The sequence below is a fragment of the Ursus americanus genome, unplaced genomic scaffold, assembly GCF_024610735.1.
Source record: "Ursus americanus isolate L20-20 unplaced genomic scaffold, mUrsAme1.1.p SCAF_93, whole genome shotgun sequence".
Lineage (NCBI taxonomy): Eukaryota > Metazoa > Chordata > Mammalia > Carnivora > Ursidae > Ursus > Ursus americanus.
The window spans coordinates 515,875-521,874 of NW_028273675.1; positions in this window are offsets into that span (position 1 = coordinate 515,875).

Sequence of the window (6,000 nt, forward strand, 5' to 3'; positions counted from 1 at the left end):
AGGGACCCCCGAAGCCCACGGCCCTGAGGCCCGTTTGGCAGAAAGCCGGCTTCCCAAGGAAACAGATTTCCTGAGGTGCAGACTCTATCCCAAGGGGTGGTGGCAATGAAAGCAAATGCCATCCCCTTCTCTGGAAGAAACCCCAGTGCCCAGCCATGTTCTAAGCCCTCCCCTCCTCCCTGGACTTCTGGCTGCAGGAGTGAAAAGAGAGGAGCACAGCATTGGGACCATTTTACAGAAACCGGTTTCCCAGGGGGAAGTCCTTATCCACGTGCAGACATGCTCCCCAGTGCCTGTGGCAAGATGAAGGAAATACCATACACTGACCTGGAAGAGACCACAGGGCCCAGGCACAGTCTGAGCCCTTCCCTCATCCCAGCAGTTTAGCTAGCAGGAATTCAAGCCCAAGGAACACTGCCCGGAGACCCCTGGGGCAAAAACTGCTTCTGAGGAACAATAGGTGCTTGCTCTGGAAAACATATGCAAATGTGAGTAGCCAGGTCAACAAAATGCCACACACCCAGGCGGAAGAAACAACATGGCCCAGGCATGGTCTAAGCCCCTCACCTCGTCCCTGTGCTTTGGGGAGCCGGAGGGACACCCGAGGCCCACGGCCCTGAGACCCCTTTGCAAAAAGCCGGCTTCCCACGGAAACAGTTTTCCTGAGGTGCAGACCCTCTCACAAGTGGTTGTGGCAAGGTAAAGCAAATGCCCTCCACTTCTCTGGAAGAAACCACAGTGCCCAGCCATGTTCTAAGCCCTCCCATCCTCCCTGGGCTTCTGGCAGCAGGAGTGAAAAGAGAGGAGCAGGGCACTGGGACCCGTTTGACAAAAACCGGTTTCCCACGGAAAAGACTTTCTCCACGTGCAGACCTGCTCCCAGGTGCCTGTGGCAAGGGGAAGGAAATGCCATACACTGACCTGGAAGAGACCACAGGGCCCAGGCACAGTCTGAACCCTTCCCTCATTCCGGCGGTTTTGCTAGCAGGAGTTCAACCCCAAGGAACACAGCCCGGAGACCCCTGGGGCAAAAACGGCTTCCGACGAACAAGAGGTGCTTGCTGTGGAAAACATATCCCAAGTGGGGGTAGCCAGGTCAACAAAATGCCACACACCCAGGTGTAAGAAACAACATTGCCCAGGCACGGTCTAAGCCCCTCACCTCGTCCCTGTGCTTTGGGGAGCCGGACGGACAGCCGAGCCCCACGGCCCTGAGACCCCTTTGCAAAAAGCCGGCTTCCCACGGAAACAGTTTTCCTGAGGTGCACACCCTATCCCAAGTGGTTGTGGCAAGGTAATGCAAATGCCCTCCACTTCTCTGGAAGAAACCACAGTGCATAGCCATGTTCTAAGCCCTCCCATCCTCCCTGGGCTTCTGGCAGCAGGAGTGAAAATGAGGAGCAGGGCACTGGGACCCGTTTGACAAAAACCGGCTTCCCACGGGAAAGTCTTTCTCCACGTGCAGACATGCTCCCAGGTGCCTGTGGCAAGGGGAAGGAAATGCCATACACTGACATGGAAGAGACCACAGGGCCCAGGCACAGTCTGAACACTTCCCTCATCCCGGCAGTTTTGCTAGCAGGAGTTCAACCCCAAGGAACACAGCCCAGAGACCCTGAGGCAAAAACAGCTTCCGACGAACAAGAGGTGCTTGACTGGAAAACCTATCCCAAATGGGGGTAGCCAGGTCAACAAAATACCACACACCCAGGTGTAAGAAACAACATTGCCCAGGCACGGTCTAAGCCCCTCACCTCGTCCCTGTGCTTTGTGGAGACGGAGGGAAAGCCGATCCCCCCGGCCCTGAGACCCCTTTGCAAAAAGCCAGCTTCCCAAGGAAACAGTTTTCCTGAGGTGCAGACCCTATCCCAAGTGGTTGTGGCAACGTAATGCAAATGCCCTCCACTTCTCTGGAAGAAACCACAGTGCCCAGCCATGTTCTAAGCCCTCCCATCCTCCCTGGGCTTCTGGCAGCAGGAGTGAAAAGAGAGGAGCAGAGCACTGGGACCCGTTTGACAAAAACTGGCTTCCCCCGGGAAAGTCTTTCTCCAGGTGCAGACATGCTCCCAGGTGCCTGTGGCAAGGGGAAGGAAATGCCATACACTGACATGGAAGAGACCACAGGGCCCAGGCACAGTCTGAACACTTCCCTCATCCCGGCGGTTTTGCTAGCAGGAGTTCAACCCCAACGAACACAGCCCAGAGACCCCTGGGGCAAAACCGGATTCCGACGAACAATAGGTGCTTCCTGTGGAAAACCTATCCCAAGTGGGGGTAGCCAGGTCAACGAAATGCCACACACCAAGGTGTAAGAAACAACATTGCCCAGGCATGGTCTAAGCCCCTCACCTCGTCCCTGTGCTTTGGGGAGCTGGAGGGACACCCGAGGCCCACGGCCCTGAGACCCCTTTGCAAAAAGCCGGCTTCCCAAGGAAACAGTTTTCCTGAGGTGCACACCCTATCCCAAGTGGTTGTGGCAAGGTAATGCAAATGCCCTCCACTTCTCTGGAAGAAACCACAGTGCCCAGCCATGTTCTAAGCCCTCCCATCCTCCCTGGGCTTCTGGCAGCAGGAGTGAAAAGAGAGGAGCAGAGCACTGGGACCCGTTTGACAAAAACCGGCTTCCCACAGGAAAGTCTTTCTCCACGTGCAGACATGCTCCCAGGTGCCTGTGGCAAGGGAAAGGAAATGCCATACATTGACCTGGAAGAGACCACAGGGCCCAGGCACAGTCTGAAACCTTCCCTCATCCTGGCGGTTTTGCTAGCAGGAGTTCCCCAACGAACACACCCCGGAGTCCCCTGGGGCAAAAACGGCTTCCGATGAACAATAGGTGTTTGCTGTGGAAAACCTATCCCAAGTGGGAGTAGCGAGGTCAACGAAATGCCACACACCCAGTTGTAAGAAACAACATTGCCCAGGCACGGTCTAAGCCCCTCACCTCGTCCCTGTGCTTTGCGGAGCCGGAGGGACAGCCGAGCCCCACGGCCCTGAGACGCCTTTGCAAAAACCCGGCTTCCCACGGAAACAGTTTTCCTGAGGTGCAGACCCTATCCCAAGTGGTTGTGGCAAGGTAATGCAAATGCCCTCCACTTCTCTGGAAGAAACCCCAGTGCCCAGCCATGTTCTAAGCCCTCCCATCCTCCCTGGGCTTCTGGGAGCAGGAGCAAAAAGAGAGGAGCACAGCACTGGGACCCTTTGAGAGAAACGGGCTTCCCACGAGGAAGTCCTTCTCCACGTGCAGACATGCTCCCCAGTGCCTGTGGCAAGGTGAAGGAAATGCCATACACTGACCTGGAAGAGACCACAGGGCCCAGGCACAGTCTGAGCCCTTCCCTCATCCCGGCGGTTTTGCTAGCAGGAGTTCAACCCGAAGGAACACAGCCCGGACACCCCCCGGGGCCCAAACGGCTTCCGACGAACAATGTGCTCTTGCTGTGGAAAACCTAACCCAAGTGGGGGTAGCAAGGTCAACAAAATGCCACACACCCAGGTGGAAGAAACAACATGGCCCAAGCATGGTCTAAGCCCCTCACCTCGTCCCTGTGCTTTGGGGAGCCGGAGGGACCCCCGAGGCCCACGGCCCTGAGGCCCGTTGGGCAGAAAGCCGGCTTCCCACGGAAACAGCATTCCTGAGGTGCAGACCCTATTCCAAGGGGTGGTGGCAAGGGAAAGCCAATGCCATCCCCTTCTCTGGAAGAAACCCCAGTGCCCAGCCATGTTCTAAGCCCTCCCATCCTCCCTGGGCTTCTGGCAGCAGGAGTGAAAAGAGAGGAGCACAGTACTGGGATCCGTTTGACAGAAACCGGCTTCCCAGGGGGAAGTCCTTCCCCACGTGTAGACATGCTCCCAGGTGCCTGTGGCAAGGGGAAGGAAATGCCATACACTGACCTGGAAGAGACCACAGGGCCCAGGCACAGTCTGAGCCCTTCCCTCATCCCGGCGGTTTTGCTAGCAGGAGTTCAACCCCAAGGAACACAGCCCGGAGACCCCCTGGGGCCCAAAGGGCTTCCGACAAACAATATGCTCTTGCTGTGGAAAACCTATCCCAAGTGGGGGTAGCCAGGTCAACAAAATGCCACACAACCAGGTGGAAGATACAACATGGCCCAGGCATGGTCTAAGCACCTCACCTCGTCTCTGTGCTTTGGAGAGCCGGAGGGACACCCGAGGCCCACGGCCCTGAAGCCCGTTGGGCAGAAAGCCGGCTTCCCACGGAAAAAGCTTTCCTGAGGTGCAGACCCTATCCCAAGGGGTGGTGGCAAGGGAAAGCAAATGCCATCCCCTTCTCTGGAAGAAACCCCAGTGCCCAGCCATGTTCTAAGCCCTCCCCTCCTCACTGGGCTTCTGGCAGCAGGAGAGAAAAGAGAGGAGCACAGCAATGGGACTCTTTGACAGAAACCGGCTTCCCACGAGGAAGTCCTTCTCCACGTGCAGACATGCTTCCCAGTGCCTGTGGCAAGGTGAAGGAAATGCCATACACTGACCAGGAAGAGACCACAGGGCCCAGGCACAGTCTGAGCACTTGCCTCATCCCGGCGGTTTTGTTAGCAGGAATTCCACCACAAGGAACACAGCCCGGAGACCCCCTGGGGCCCAAACGGCTTCGGAAGAACAATATGCTCTTGTTGTGGAAAACCTATCCCAAGTGGGGGTAGCCAGGTCAACAAAATACCACACACCCAGGTGGAAGAAACAACATGGCCCAGGCATGGTCTAAGCCCCTCACTTCGTCCCTGTGCTCTGGGGAGCCGTACGGACCCCCGAGGCCCACGGCCCTGAGGCCCGTTGGGCAGAAAGCCTGCTTCCCACGGAAACAGCTTTCCTGAGGTACAGACCCTATCCCAAGGGCTGGTGGCAAGGGAAAGCAAATGCCATCCTCTTCTGTGGAAGAAACCCCAGTGCCCAGCCATGTTCTAAGCCCTCCCCTCCTCCCTGGGCTTCTGGCAGCAGGAGAGAAAAGAGAGGAGCACAGCACTGGGACCCTTTGACAGAAACCGGCTTCCCACGAGGAAGTCCTTCTCCACGTGCAGACATGCTTCCCAATGCCTGTGTCAAGGTGAAGGAAATGCCATACACTGACCTGGAAGAGACCACAGGGCCCAGGCACAGTCTGAGCCCTTCCCTCATCCCAGCGGTTTTGCTAGCAGGAGTTCAAGCCCAACGAACACAGCCCGGAGACCCCTGGGGCAAAAACGGCTTCCGACGAACAATAGGTGCTTGCTGTGGAAAACATATCCCAAGTGGGGGTAGCCAGGTCAACAAAATGCCACACACCCAGGTGTAAGAAACAACATTGACCAGCCATGGTCTAAGCCCCTCACCTCGTCCCTGTGCTTTGGGGAGCCGTACGGACACCCGAGGCCCACGGCCCTGAGACCCCTTTGCAAAAAGCCGGCTTCCCACGGAAAGTTTTCCTGAGGTGCAGACCCTATCCCAAGTGGTTGTGGCAACGTAATGCAAAAGCCCTCCACTTCTCTGGAAGAAACCACAGTGCCCAGCCATGTTCTAAGCCCTCCCATCCTCCCTGGGCTTCTGGCAGCAGGAGTGAAAAGAGAGGAGTAGGGCACTGGGACCCGTTTGAGAAAAACCGGCTTCCCACGCGAAAGTCTTTCTCCACGTGCAGACATGCTCCCAGGTGCCTGTGGCAAGGGGAAGGAAATGCCATACACTGACATGGAAGAGACCACAGGGCCCAGGCACAGTCTGAACACTTCCCTCATCCCGGCAGTTTTGCTAGCAGGAGTTCAACCCCAACGAACACAGCCCGGAGACCCCTGGGGCAAAAACGGCTTCCGACGAACAATAGGTGCTTGCTGTGGAAAACATATCCCAAGTGGGGGTAGCCAGGTCAACAAAATGCCACACACCCAGGTGTAAGAAACAACATTGCCCATTCATGGTCTAAGCCCCTCACCTCGTCCCTGTGCTTTGGGGAACCGGAGGGACACCCGAGGCCCACGGCCCTGAGACCCCTTTGCAAAAAGCCGCCTTCCCACG